Source organism: Triticum dicoccoides, chromosome 5A (assembly GCF_002162155.2).
Source record: "Triticum dicoccoides isolate Atlit2015 ecotype Zavitan chromosome 5A, WEW_v2.0, whole genome shotgun sequence".
NCBI lineage: Eukaryota > Viridiplantae > Streptophyta > Magnoliopsida > Poales > Poaceae > Triticum > Triticum dicoccoides.
This window is the reverse complement of record NC_041388.1, coordinates 595,368,205-595,384,361: the sequence shown is the minus strand read 5'-3', so window position 1 is coordinate 595,384,361 and position 16,157 is coordinate 595,368,205.

Below are 16,157 nucleotides of genomic sequence, written 5' to 3'. Positions count from 1 at the left end.
TGTTGAGTTTTGTGTGGATGAAGCTTTTGAGATTTAGGGAGACCGTGATATGAGAGGAATTAAGGAGACATAAAAGATCAAGCTTGGGGATGCCCAAGGCACCCCAAGATAATATTTCAAGAAGTATCAAGCATCTAAGCTTGGGGATGCCCCGGTTGGCATCCCACCTTTCTTCTTCAACAACTATCGTTAGTATCGGTTGATCCTAAGTTTTTGCTTCTTCACATGATGTTTGCTATTCTTAGATGTCATTTTATTTTGCTTTGCTTGCTGTTTGAATAAAATACCAAGATCTGAAATTCTTAAATGTTAGAGAGTCTTCACATAGTTGCATAATTATTCGACTACTCATTGATCTTCACTTATATCTTTCAGAGTAGTTTGTTGTTGCTCTAGTGCTTCACTTATATCTTTTAGAGCACGATGGTGGATTTGTTTTATAGAAACTATTGATCTCTCATGCTTCGCTTAGATTATTTGAGAGTCTTAATAGCATGGTAATTTGCTTAAAATCCTAATATGCTAGGTATACAAGATTAATAATAAAATTCTCTTATGAGTGTTTTGAATACTAAGAGAAGTTTGATGCTTGATGATTGTTTTGAGATATGGAGGTAATAATATCAAAGTCGTGCTAGTTGAGTGGTTGTGAATTTCAGAAATACTTGTGTTGAAGTTTGTGATTCCCATAGCATGCACGTATGGTGAACCGTTATGTGATGAAGTCGGAGCATGATTTAATTATTGATTGTCTTCCTTATGAGTGGCTATCGGGGACGAGCGATGGTCTTTTCCTACCAATCTATCCCCCTAGGAGCATGCGCGTAGTACTTTGTTTTGATAACTAATAGATTTTTGCAATAAGTATGTGAGTTCTTTATGACTAATGTTGAGTCCATGGATTATACACACTCTCACCCTTCCACCATTGCTAGCCTCTCTAGTACCGCGCAACTTTTGCCGGTACCATAAACCCACCATTTACCTTCCTCAAAACAGCCACCATACCTACCTATTATGGCATTTCCACAGCCATTCCGAGATATATTGCCATGCAACTTTCCACCGTTCCTTTTATTATGACACGCTTCATCATTGTCATATTGCTTGCATGATCATGTAGTTGACATTGTATTTGTGGCAAAGCCACCATTCATAATTCTTTCATACATGTCACTCATGCATCATTGCACATCCCGGTACACTGCCGGAGGCATTCATATAGAGTCATATCTTGTTCTAAGTATTGAGTTGTAATTCTTGAGTTGTAAGAAAATAAAAGTGTGATGATCATCATTATTAGAGCATTGTCCCAGTGAGGAAAGGATGATGGAGACTATGATTCCCCCACAAGTCGGGATGAGACTCTGGACGAAAAATAAATAAAAGAGGCCAAAGAAGCCCAAATAAAAAAAGAGAAAAAAAGAGGCCATAAAAAAGAGAAAGGCCCAAATAAAAAAATAAAAAAATGAGAGAAAAAGAGAGAAGGGACAATGCTACTATCCTTTTACCACACTTGTGCTTCAAAGTAGCACCATGATCTTCATGATAGAGAGTCTCCTATGTTGTCACTTTCATATACTAGTGGGAATCTTACATTATAGAACTTGGCTTGTATATTCCAATGATGGGCTTCCTCAAAATTCCCTAGGTCTTCGTGAGCAAGCGAGTTGGATGCACACCCACTAGTTTCTTCTGTTGAGCTTTCATACTTATAGCTCTAGTGCATCCGTTGCATGGCAATCCCTACTCACTCACATTGATATCTATTAATGGGCATCTCCATATCCCGTTGATATGCCTAGTTGATGTGAGACTATCTTCTCCCTCTTTGTCTTCTCCACAACCACCATTCTATTCCACCTATAGTGCTATGTCCATGGCTCACGCTCATGTATTGCATGAAGATTGAAAAAGTTTGAGAACATCAAAAGTATTAAACAATTGCTTGGCTTGTCATCGGGGTTGTGCATGATTTAAATATTTTGTGTGGTGAAGATAGATCATAGCCAGACTATATGATTTTGTAGGGATAGCTTTCTTTGGCCATGTTATTTTGAGAAGACATGATTGCTTAGTTAGTATGCTTGAAGTATTATTATTTCTATGTCAATATGAACTTTTGTCTTGAATCTTATGGATCTAAATATTCATGCCACAATTAAGAAGAATTACATTGAAATTATGCCAACTAGCATTCCACATCAAAAATTCTTTCTTTTATCATTTACCTACCCGAGGACGAGCAGGAATTAAGCTTGGGGATGCTGATACGTCTCCAACGTATCTATAATTTTTGATTGCTCCATGCTATATTATCTACTGTTTTGAATGTTTATGAGCTTTATTATCCACTTTTATATTATTTTTGGGACTAACCGATTAACCGGAGGCCCAACCCAGATTTGCTATTTTATGCCTATTTCAGTGTTTCGAGGAAAAGGAATATCAAACAAAGTCGAAACGGAACGAAATCAACTGGAGAAGTTATTTTTGGAAGGAAACCTACCGGATAGACTTGGACCCTATGTCATAAGATGAAGGAGGTGCTCACGAGGGTAGGGGCGCGCCCCCTACCTCGTGGGGCCCCCGCAGCTCCACCGACGTACCCCTTGCACCCATATATACCTACGTGTCGTAAAACTTCCAGAACAGAGATTAGATCAGGAGTTCCGCCGCCAAAAACCTCCGTAGCCACCGAAAGCCAATCTAGACCCGTTCGAGCACCCTGCCGGAGGGGGGAATCCCTCTCCGGTGGCAATCTTCATCATCCCGGTGCCCTCCATGACGAGGAGGGAGTAGTTCTCCCTCGGGGCTGAGGGTATGTACCAGTAGCTATGTGTTTGATCTCTCTCTCTCTCTCTCTCGTGTTCTTGATTTGGCACGATCTTGATGTATCGCGAGCTTTGCTATTATAGTTGGATCTTATGTTTCTCCTCCCCCTCTTCTCTCTTGTAATGAATTGAGTTTCCCCTTTGAAGTTATATTATCGGATTGAGTCTTTAAAGATTTGAGAACACTTGATGTATGTCTTGCTGTGCGTATCTGTGGTGACAATGGGATATCACGTGATTCACTTGATGTATGTTTTGGTGATCAACTTGCGGGTTCCTCCCATGAACCTATGCATAGGGGTTGGCACACGTTTTCGTCGTGATTCTTCGGTAGAACTTTGGGGCACTCTTTGAGGTCCTTTGTGTTGGTTGAATATCATATAATCATGCCCACGGATACTTGAGGTGACATTAGGGTTTTGATTGATTTGTATCTTAAGGTGTTATTTAGTACGAACTCTAGGGCTGTTTGTGACACTTATAGGAATAGCCCAACGGATTGATTGGAAAGAATAACTTTGAGGTGGTTTCGTACCCTACCATAATCTCTTCGTTCGTTCTCCGCTATTAGTGACTTTGGAGTGACTCTTTGTTGCATGTTGAGGGATAGTTATGTGATCCAATTATGTTAGTATTGTTGAGAGGACTTACACCTAGCATTGCAATACCGTTTACGCTCACTCTTATCACTTGTTACCTTGTTGTTTTTATAATTTCAGATTACAAATACCTTAATCTACTATCCATATACCACTTGTATCACCATCTCTTCGCCGAACTAGTGCACCTATACAATTTACCATTGTATTGGGTGTGTTGGGGACACAAGAGACTCTTTGTTATTTGGTTGCAGGGTTGCTTGAGAGAGACCATCTTCATCCTACGCCTCCTACGGATTGACAAACCTTAGGTCATCCACTTGAGGGAAATTTTCTACTGTCCTACAAACCTCTGCACTTGGAGGCCAAACAACGTCTACAAGAAGAAGGTTGTGTAGTAGACATCAGTACGCTTCACAAAAGACTTGAAAGTTGCATATATTGGATACCGAGTTGGGTCCAATATCTTGAGGATGGAGCTGAAAGCTAGCAAGTACATCTCGAAAAAACTTTGATCCGGGCAGTTTAAAGCCACGGCCTATATGATCAACAAACACCACCAGTTCATTCTGTTTGGGGGTAGGAGGATTTTCCGGCCCAGGAACTCGCCACCGGATTTCATTCTTCTTTGGTAAGGTGGCAATCTTAACCATTCCGTTTAGTTTCTCCTCAGTAACCCGGGAAGGGACCCAGTTGCAGGAATAAAACTGCTTGGCCATTGCAAGTGGAAAGTTGGGAAGAAAATAATGCCGGTTTATGATTCATTCATGGTGATGCATAAGGTACAATAGGGAAAAGGAATCCAAGTATGTGAAATTGGTAAACCGGAGGCTGATGCAATTATGAATGATCAAGCGATAAGCAGAAACAGAGTTATACACATATTATTAAGCCGGAGTATGACAACGGAGATAAAGGGATTGGCGGTTTACAAGGGGACTAATGGTATATGATAGATTACTTTCTACAAGGATAAACCGCCTATGCGGATAAGGAAGATACAGATCAAAGGCAAGAATGAGTAAGTAAGGTAAAAGAGGCTTCACAAGATTGCATTGAAATTTTGGATCTACAGTCAGTCAGGAAAAGGAAAAATATTGAGTCTTAAAAAGGTTTGGTACCGAAGCAGTTCACAAAAGGTCCAGATCAAGTTATTAGGTATTTAAAGGTTTGGTTTAAATGGCCGAGACAAGGAGTACCATAGCTACTGTGTGGAACATGTAAAAGATCGAACTCTCTTATCTATGGGCTGACGAAGAACACGAGAAGAGCGACATGAACCCGTATGAACCCTAATGGATCTATAGAGGAAAGAAGGAAAGGCTTACAACAGCTATTGAGGTAGCGGAGGTGTGCCACGTCTTTCTGATGCAACCAAGTCGATGCAGCAGCCAACAGAGATGCAAAGGCGAAGCTCGACGACGGCGGCGGCGCTCTGGTGCAGGGGCGTCGCGAGGAGGAAGAAGAAGCGAGGAGGCGAAGGGAAAAAAATAAAATGACCCTTGGCCCTATTTATAAGGTAAATGGAGAGGTGACAGGTGCGAGAATCAAGGAGCCCAAAAATTGGATATATAATGGAGCGGTCGCCTCGATTGTCGGAGGCTCATTAACTGAAGGTGACCTGTATAATTCTTAAAAAAACAAGTGACGTCATGGCGATTTATCATGATCTTTGAGGATGACATCACGGCGGTTTACAAGATCAAGGTGAAGATGCAAAAGAGGAATTTTTCTAAGTGTTGAAGATTGACATGAACAAGTTCAAATCAATCTAGGGCCTAATGTTGGGGATATTACCATCGGGCGTAAACCGGCTAGGAGAGGCCGGATTATCCCCATGATGGTTGCTTTATTCAAAGGCCCATGAAGACGTGAGGATGGTGGCGCTTTATGAAGGCCCAAGGCCCAAAGGCGGGTTAAGGCCTGTAGATGTAAACCGACTTTCTCATGTAACTTGCATTGTAAGATATGAAGGATAGAGACCGAGTTGGATACGTTAACAATCCTACCTCGCGACTCTGTAAACCGACGGGCGTCGACCTATGTATATAAAGGGACGACCCAACGGCGGTTTAGGGACAACTCACAACAACAACTTGAGAGCGAGGCAAAGCGGATTCGCTCCCTAGTCATTGAAACCCCTGCAATTCCATCGCAACTAGACATAGGCTTTTACCTTCATCGAAGGGGTCGAACTAGTATAAAACTCTTGTGTCCCTTGTATGGTTTAACCCCTTTAAGCCAACCCGTCGCGATGGCTCCACGACTAAGTCCTTTCACGAGGACATCTGCCGTGATAGAACCACGCCTATTCTAGTACCTTTTCTCTCATAATATGCAAGGTTTACACAAAGAGGGAGAAAACCAGCAGTTGGAATTCTGGACCTGAAAAAGCTATTTCAAAGATACCTATTCTGCACATCTCCAAATGAGCTGAAATTTTATGGAGAATTATTTTGGAATATATAATAAATATTGGAGAAAAGAACTACCAGAGGGAGGCTGTCAGGTGCCCACAAGATACCACGGCGAGGCAGCCCTTCCAGGCACGCCCTGGTGGGTGGTGGGCAGCCCAGCCCACCTCTGGTGCCCATCTTCTAGTATATAAAGTCTTTTGACCTAGAAAAAATAGGGGGAGGACTTTCAGGACAGAGCACGCCGTCTCGAGGCGGAACTTGGGCCGGAGCACTTTTGCCCTCCTGCGCAGCGATTCCGCCGGGGAACTTCCCTCCTAGAGGGGGAAATCGAAGCCATCGTTATCACCAAAAACCCTCTCTTCTTTGGGAGGCCAATCTTCATCATCATCTTCAATAGCACCATCTCATCTCAAACCCTAGTTCATCTCTTGTGTTCAAACTTTGTACCAGAACCTTAGGTTGGTACCTGTGGGTGACTAGTAGTGTTGATTACATCTTGTAGTTGATGCTAGATGGTTTATTTGGTGGAAGATTATATGTTTAGATCCATTATGCTATTTAATATCCCTATGATCTTGAGAATGAATATTATTTGTGAGTAGTTACCCTTGTTCTTGAGGCCACGGGAGAAGTCGTGTTGCAAGTAATCATGTGAATTTGATATGTGTTCGATATTTTGATGATATGTATGTTGTGATTCCCTTATTGGTGTTATGTGAACATCGAGTACATGACACTTCACCATCTTTGGGACTAAGGGAATTCATTGTGGAGTAGTTATTAGATGATGGGTTGCTAGAGTGACAGAAGCTTAAACCCTAGTTTATGCACTATTCCTTAAGGGACTGATTTGGACCCATATGTTTAATGCTATGGTTAGATTGTTATCTTAATTCTTCTTTCATAGTTGCGGACGCTTGAGAGGGGGTTAATCATAAGTAGGATGCTTGTTCAAGTAAGAACAGCACCCAAGCACCGGTCCACGCACATATCACAATATCAAAGTAGCGAACGCGAATCAAACCAACATGATGAAAGTGAGTAGATGAAATTCCCGTGTGCCCTCAAGAATGCTTTGCTTATTATAAGAGACCTTTCCTACATGTCCTTTGCTACAAAAAGGATTGGGCTACCTTGCTGCACTTTATTTACCATTACTGTTTCTTGTCCGTTACAAATTATCTTATTATCAAACTACTTGTTACCAACGTTTTCAGTGCTTGCAGAAACTGCCTTGCTGAAAACCGCTTGTCATTTCCTTCTACTCCTCGTTGGGTTTGACACTCTCACTTATTGAAAGGACTACGATCGATCCCCTATACTTGTGGGTCATTGTCGGTGTCAAAACCGGCCGATCTCGGGTAGGGGGTCCCGAACTGTGCGTCTGAGGATCGAAGGTAACAAGGGACACGGGGAACACAATGTTTACCCAGGTTCGGCCCCTCTTAATGGAGGTAAAACCCTATGTCTTGCTTGATTGTTGTCGGTGTCAAAACCGACTAGATGGTAATAGGAGGCAAGGGACACGAAGTTTTACCCAGGTTCGGGCCCTCTCGATGGAGGTAAAACCCTACGTCCTGCTTGATTAATATTGATGATATGGGTAGTACAAGAGTAGATCTACCACGAGATCGAAGAGGCTAAACCCTAGAAGCTAGCCTATGGTATGATTGTTGTTTTGTATGTTGTCCTACAGACTAAAACCCTCCGGTTTATATAGACACCGGAGAGGGTTAGGGTTACACAAAGTCGGTTACAATGGTAGGAGATCTACATATCCGTATCGCCAAGCTTGCCATCCACGCCAAGGAAAGTCCCTTCCGGACACGGGACGGAGTCTTCAATCTTGTATCTTCATAGTCCAGGAGTTCGGCCGAAGGTATAGTCCGGCCATCCGGACACCCCCTAAACCAGGACTCCCTCAGTAGCCCCCAAACCAGGCTTCAATGATGATGAGTCCGGCGCGCAGATTGTCTTCGGCATTGCAAGGTGGGTTCTCCTCCAAATTCCGTGTACCTGTTGAATAAAGTCCGATTTCTTGTAGATGTTGCGCTCCTTGGCTTCGACGCCCAATAATGGCCGCTTCCCACGTGTCAAACGAATATGAAAGGTCTGAGTGTTTTTACATTCACACCCCTAGCCGCGTAAATGAGCCGACCTATTTAAGGGGACGAGGATTTAGATCCAAACCACATCTTCCCCCCTTCGCGAGTGTTCATCAGAGCGCATCCGACAAAGGTCCTTTCCACCATGTCCAGCCATTGCGACTCCTCCTCTCGCCCTTCCAGCCCTCAGCCTGGATATTGGGAGAGATGCTCCATCCCGCATAGTGAGCTAGTGATGCTCTAGACCAAGGGATTTCTCCCCCGGCCTATATGGTCCCGGTTCGAGCCGGCCTTGCCATCTATAATGGCGGAGAGCAAGTGGAGAGTGCCCCTAATCCCTCCAAAGGAGAGCAGGTGTGCCTCGTCCCTTATTTAATAAGGGGGCTCGGATTTCCAATCCATCCATTTCTCCGGGGGCTCCTGGAGTTCTATGGCCTCCAGATACACAATCTTACGCCTGCCTTCGTATTGCATATCGCAGGATTCGTAGCCCTCTGCGAGCTATTTTTGGGCATCGGGGCTCATTTCGGGCTATGGAAAAGGCTATTCTGCCTTGTGCCCCGCTCTAAGGAGGGTCAATGTATCAAGTGGGCGGAGCCGAAGTGTGGCGCATCGCCGGGACCGGATATTTGTCCGGAACCCCAAAGAAGGCGTCCGAAGACTGGCCCTCGGAATGGTTTTATATAGAAGACGTCCCGCTGCCGGATCCTGTCCGGATCGGCCTCCCTGAATTCGACAGTGCTCCCTTAAAGAAGCGCCTAAGCTGGCATCCACGGAGCCCTCAGAGGGAAAGTGACAGGGACATCATTTACCTGATGGGCCGAATAAGATTGTTAGCCCATTCTGGACTAACCATGATCAGGGTTATGGCCGAATGCATTATGCGGGGGGTGCAACCGCTTCAGTATAGAATCCACCCCATGTGGGACTTCAACGGGGAGGACGACGCCACCCGCGACGGCCGTAAGGGGCCGGATTCAGCTGCTGCTCTACCAAAAGATCTTGTCCACTTTGTATAAGGGAGAAGAGGAGGAATTTCTCCGCGTCAACCCACAGGGTGGATTCTCTATGCACAATCCCCCAAGCTGGGTAAGCGGTCGTATTTACTTGCCCATACATTTTGTATTCCCATTGTTAAATATTCAGTCGCACGACTTCAACGCAGGAACTGCGCCGGGATGTTAAGGAAATAAGCAGCCCTCCTCCACAACCTGAGGACCCAGATCGGTCCCTCGACCCGGCCTCTCAAGAGGATCCGGACATATTTGTGGAGCTGATTGATGGAGTGTTCCATCAATTGAGCAAGGACAACGCCTTGGTGGCCATTACGGCCGATTACCCAGGGTTAATCCCGGCCTCCCAGGTAACTGAGATCGAAGTCCTAGTACCCCGAATAGGTGTCCGCCCTCTCGTGTTTTCAGTTTCCTGATTACAACCAAACTTTGCAGGGGAGGTTTTTTAGGCGGAAGGCCGAACCTGCGGCGACAAGCCAACGAGGGGCCGCAGGGCCCCGTGGGAAGAAAAGAAGTGCAGTCCGGACCGAGGCGTCAGCGCAAAGGTATGGCGTGCCCCCTTATCCCAGGTGTTATACCTTCGAGGCACATTGACACTTGTGCTCTCTTCAGGACAAAGAGACCTCGCCGGACTATATCCGGAGAGGCTGCCAATCGCGCCTCCACCAGCCAGGCTCCAAAGCCTGGTCCGGAGGCGGAGGCGAACGCAAGGCGCGCGCCAGACGCTCCTCCGACGGAGGATGTGGACGGGTTGTCTGCCACCAACTCTGAGGTGGAGAGTGCCATGAACCATAGGCATCGCCGGACAATTCTTCGCGACGCTTGTTTCTCCCAAGGGGCGTTAGATGCCTTCAACTCGGGAGATGCGTACCTCCGTGCCGCTCAAAATGGTCTAGCCAGAGCCACGGAGCAATATGTAAAAAAACATACGGGTAAGAAAATTTTGGTAATTATATATATATATATACCAATAGCCCCCGAGACTTGAAACAGTTAGAATAACTGATTTAAGGATCATTTGTTATGCAGGTTCTTACAAAAAAGAATTCCCTACTGTCCAAGGAGCTGGAAGAGTGCAAAGCCCAACTTGAGGCCGCACTAGCCGTGGCAGGGGAGCCCAAGGAGACCCCCTCACACTTCGAAAGATAAGTATTTTGTGAAGCACGGCATGGGTGCGAATCTGACAAATGAAATTGCAGATGGCGCCGGATTGAATCCGGAAAGGCAACACCTCCTACGCCAGCTAAAGGCTGGTGAGAAGGTGCTGACAAAGGTGAGGCAGGAGAAGAACGATCTCCAAGATGCCAACACCAAGCTGGGCATCGAGCTGAAAGATGTTCGTGCCCAGCTGTCAGACTCCGTGAAGGAGAATCAGCGGCTTCGGCGCGGCATATTTAGTAAGTGCTTGAACGAACCTTTGAAAGAAAGTTCGGTGGGGAAGTCGACTAACAGAGCAATGTCTGTAGGTGTGCTAACAGGTTGTCCTTTAGAGGAGATGCCCGGTTCTACGGGTGACCTTCTTCCCGAGCTCTCGCAACTGCTCAATCGAGTTCGGCAGGCGATGTGAGGCGTCGCCCAGGCCCTGTGGCCATCCGTCTCCATGCCCGAAGGTCTTGGAGAGCTTGCGGAGAAGCTAAAGGGAGCACGGCGGTGCTTCCGATTGTGGAAGATATCAGCCTGCCGTCAAGGCGCTAGGGAGGCCTGGGCCATGGTGAAGACACGGTACACAAAGGCTGACCCCAACCACATGGCCGAGGTCGGTCCTGTAGGGCCCGATGGGAAGGAGATCCCTGTAAGCTTAGTATACGGCCAAGTAGAGTTGGCCGCAAAGTATTCCCAGCAGGACTGTAAATTAGATAGCATGTTAGATGGTATTGAAGAGGAATACAATCAGTCAAAATGACTATATAATTTAATTGACATTTATAATGCCTTCTAGCAGGATTGTAGATCATTTGTCATGGCCGACCTTTTCGCTTCAGCCTCGGGACCTGACGGTCCGGAGTGTGTCCGAATTCCCATGCGGTTATATAGGAACCAGGGAATGCATGGAGACCAGGCGTAGGGGTCATTAGTGCGTGAACAGACAAGTGCCCGACTAGTTATGTTATATTACATGGTTAGTAAGAAACATCTTCCAGGGAGAATAGTTCCGTTAGGGGTTCCTTTCCCTGGGAGGCATGCCCTAAGGTGCATGTCCATGCTGCGAAAAGAAACGCAGGAAAAACATCTGGGGGCGTATAGATAAAAATAAAAAAAGATCATCTTTAGTTCATCGACCGAATATTCCCTTAAGAATGCTAGCTTTTGGCTTCACCTAGTCTGAGGTACACGTCTGGCTGATCCGGCGGTAACAATCGCAGAGGTGCTCCCTTTACCACCTAGCCGAACAATCAGGAACGTAGGGGTAAGCACAGGAGCCAGGCAACCCAGCTTGGCCAAAACTTAAGTCATATCGATGCATATAATGGTGAATAAAAGGTACATGCGGAACTGTGACACATGTGTTGGGCATGAAGCCCGTATGAATAAGCTTCTGTTTAAAGAAGCCCCCAGGTTTAATGTGCACGGATAGGGCGTCACTTTATGAGCCTTTAAAGGCTATAAGAGAGAGAGAGAGAGAGAGAGAGAAGAAGAGAAATGTAAGACAGAAAATATATAAAAAATGGACAAAGGAAGGAGACGAACACAGAGTCCGACGCTAGGCATAGAATCTTCGGAGATGGGCTACGTTCCATGGGTTCGGCTCGAGTCGGTTATCCGATGCATCCCGCAGGCGGTACGCTCCACCAGTCAGGACTTGGTTAATTATGAAGGGACCTTCCCACTTGGGCTTGAGTTTGTCCTTTTTCTTGTCCGGTAGTCGTAAAACTAATTCATGAACGTTGTAATTTTTGGCCCGTACTTCTCTGCTTTGGTATCTTCGAGCCTGCTGTTGATAGAATGCGGAACGGGCTTTTGCCATGTCACGCTCCTCCTCCAATGCGTCCAAGCTGTCCTGTCGATCAAGCTCGTCTTCTCTTTCTTCATACTTGCACACTCGAGGTGAGCATGAATTATGTCGCAAGGCAAAACTGCCTCTGCACCGTACACCATAAAGAATGGTGTGTATCCGGTGGTGCGATTTGGCGTGGTCCGCAGCCCCCAGAGTACGGAGTCGAGCTCCTCTACCCAGTGTGTGTTAGATTCCTTGAGGGACCGCACTAATCTGGGTTTAATGCCGCTCATGATAAGACCATTTGCACGTTCGACCTGGCCGTTAGTTTGTGGGTGATAGACGGAAGCATAATCAAGCTTGATGCCCATGTTTTTTGCACTAGAGTTTTACCTCGTCGGCCATGAAGTTCATGCCGTTATTAGTGATGATGCTATGGGGGACGCCGTAACGGTGTACAACCCCGGATATAAAGTCTATCACCGGTCCGGATTCGGCCGTCTTAACAGGCTTGGCTTCTATCCATTTGGTGAACTTATCCACCATGACCAGTAAGTATTTTTGCTTGTGGGTTCTGCCTTTAAGGGGTCCAACCATGTCAAGCCCCCAGACCGCGAAGGGCCAAGTAATGGGGATAGTATGGAGGGCGGTGGGTGGCATATGGCTTTGGTTTGCAAAGAGCTGGCAACCAGTGCATCATTGGACTAAGTCCTGAGCGTCTTCCCAGGCCGTCGGCCAATAAAAGCCCGTACGGAAGGCCTTGCTTACAAGGGACCGAGCTGCAGCGTGATGACCACCGAGTCCGGCATGAATTTCAGCCAGGAGGTTCCGCCCCTCCTCTTCGAAGATGCACCTTTGAAGGACTCCGGTAGTGCTTTTCTTATAAAGCTCTCCCTCGTGGACTCTGTAGGCTTTGGATCACCGCACTATGCAGCGTGCCTCATTTTGGTACCCGGGGAGTTCCTGCCTAGTAAGGTAGGCAAGGAATGGTTCTGTCCACGGGGCGATGACGGCCATTATTACGTGGGCTGAAGGTGTTATTTCATTGGTAGAGCCTCCGATTGTGTCAGGATGTTCGGTGTCGGGCAGTGCAGTTGGGTCCGAGCTATTATTGTTCGGCTCCCCTTCCCATACTACGGATGGCTTGAACAACCTTTCCAAGAAGATGTTGGGGGGGGACTGCATCGCGTTTTGCACCGATGCGTGCCAGGACATCTGCCGCCTGATTATTTTCCCGGACTATATGGTGAAATTCAAGCCCCTCGAACCGAGCTGACATTTTTAGGACGGCGTTGCGGTAAGCTGCCATTTTTGGATCCTTGGCATCAAAGTCTCCATTTATTTGGGATATTGTGAGGTTCGAGTCCCCGTGCACCTCTAGGCGTTGAATGCCCATGGATACTGCCATCCGGAGACCATGTAAAAGGGCCTCATATTCGGCTGCATTGTTGGAGTCCGTGTACATAATCTGGAGTACGTATTGAACTGTGTCTCCTGTGGGGGACGTCAAAACAACGCCGGCCCCCAATCCGGCCAACATCTTGGAGCCGTCGAAATGCATGATCCAATTTGAATATGTGCCGTACTCTTTAGGGAGTTCGGCCTCCGTCCATTCTGCGACGAAGTCGGCCAAGACTTGCGACTTGATGGCTCGCCGTGGCTTATAAGTTATGTCGAACGAGAGGAGCTCAATGGACCATTTTGCAATCTGGCCCATTGCGTCACGGTTGTTTATAATATCGTTAAGTGGTACTTCCGAGGCTACTATTATTGAACACTCTTGAAAGTAGTGTCGTAGCTTCTGGGATGCCATGAATACCGCGTACGCAATCTTTTGATAATGCGGGTACCGTGTTTTGCAGGGAGTGAGGACAGTGGACACATAATTTACCGTCTTTTGAAGGGGAATTTGTGTCCGTCCGCTTCTAATTCGACGACGAGCACTGCGCTTACAACCTGATGTGTTGCTGCAATGTATAATAGCATTGGTTCGCCAATGTTTGGTGCGGCCAGGACTGGGTTTGTTGCTAGTATTTCTTTTATTTCATCGAGTCCGGCCGTGGCTGCATCCGTCCATTTGAAGTGTTCGGTGCGCCGAAGGAGGCGGTAAAGGGGTAGGGCCTTTTCTCCCAAGCGGGAGATAAAGCGGCTTAGAGCCGCCACGCATCCGGTTAACTTTTGTATTTGTTTGAGGTCCTTTGGGATATCCAGTTGTGACTGAGCTCGGATCTTGGCTGGATTTGCTTCAATTCCTCTACCGGATACAATGAAGCCCAAGAGTTTCCGGCTAGAACACCGAAAACGCATTTTTCCGGGTTGAGCTTGATGTCGTATGTTCGGAGGTTACCAAATGTGAGCCTCAAGTCGTCTACTAGAGATTCAACATGTCTTGTTTTGACGACCACATCTTCTACATATGCCTCCACTATTTTGTCGATCTGGCTTGCCAGACATGTCTGAATCATGCGCTGATATGTTGCGCCGGCATTTTTGAGCCTGAAGGGCATCGTGTTGAAGCAGAATGGGTCGTATGGTGTGATAAATGCCGTTGCGGCTTGGTCTGGTTCTGCCATCTTGATTTGATGGTAGCCGGAATATGCGTCGAGGAAACACAATGAATCGTGTCCTGCGGTAGCGTCAATAATTTGATCGATGCAGGGGAGGGGGAAGGGATCCTTTGGGCAAGCCTTGTTGAGGTCTTTAAAATCAACACACAGGCGCCAGGATTTGTCCTTCTTTGGTACCATCACCAGGTTTGCTAGCCAGTCTGGATGTTTTATATCTCTGATGAATCCGGCCTCCAATAGCTTTGCTAGCTCCTCTCCCATGGCCTGTCTCTTAGGTTCGGAAAAACGCCGAAGAGCCTGTTTGACAGGTTTGAATCCTGTTTGGATATTTAAGCTGTGCTCGGCCAGCCTGCGTGGGATTCCTGGCATGTCTGAAGGGTGCCAGGCGAAAATGTCCCAGTTCTCTCGTAGGAACTCTCGCAGTGCGGCATCTACATCAGGGTTTAACTGTGCCCCGATGGAAGCTGTTTTATTGGGGTATGTTGGATGGACTTGGAATTTGACTATTTCGTCCGCCGGTTTAAAGGAGGTGGACTTGGATCTTTTGTCGAGTACCACATCGTCCCTATTCACCGTAGAGCGCAGCGCAGTCAGTTCCTCAGCCGCTAGGCTTTCGGATAGTGCCTCGAGGGCCAGTGCGGCTGTCTTGTTTTCGGCGCGGAGTGCTATGTCCGGATCACTAGCGAGAGTGATGATCCCGTTAGGCCCGGGCATCTTGAGCTTCATGTACCCGTAATGGGGTATTTCTTGGAAGATTGTAAACGCTTCTCGCCCTAGCAGAGCGTGATAACCGCTGCTGAACGGAGCCACATGGAATGTGACCTGTTCGGACCTGTAATTATCCGGCGTGCCGAACACCACATCTAGTGTGATTTTTCCTGTACAGCGCGCTTCCCAACTGGGGATTATTCCTCTAAAGGTTGTGCTGCTTCGCTCAATGCGGTTCCAGTCTATTTCCATTTTTTGAAGGGTTTCCTCATAAATGAGGTTCAATCCGCTGCCGCCGTCCATGATTACCTTGGTAAGACGAAAGTCGTCCACTATTGGACTGAGGACCAATGCGGCTGGTGCTCGGGCTGTTCAGAATTTAGGTTCATCACTGGCGTTAAAGGTAATAGCCGTGTCACTCCATGGGTTTATTGTTGCTACTTGGTAGACTTCGGCAAGGCTGCGGAGTGTCCTTTTTCGCATATTATTTGATGCGAAAGTCTCGAAGACTGTTAATACCGTATTGGTGTCTCTGGGGTGGCTTTCTATGGCCTCCGGAATTAGGAGATTTTCGCCAATTTTGGCCACCTGCCAGAGTATCCAACATGCTCTGAGGCTGTGAGTTGGTGTGGCGTCCTCTGTACTGTGAATTTTACAGGGTCCATTGAGCCATCCTTCCAGTACGGTTCCATGCCTTGTAGAGGGTTTTTGCTTTTTAGTGCTTGACCCGGGTGTCTGGTGATGATGAAACCTTTTATTTCGGACTAGGTTTGTATTCAGGGCCGGATTGTCCCAAAATTTGATTTTGGTTTTCCAGGCGCTTTCCATCGCACAGTACTTTCGTACAATGGACGCCAAGTCAGCAAAGTGTGTAATATCATGGCGACTTATGGCGTTGAGTATTCCCTTGGCCGTGCAATTATTGTAGAAGATTGAGATTGCGTCTTCCTCGCGACAGTCCCTTAGCCTGTTCTTAACC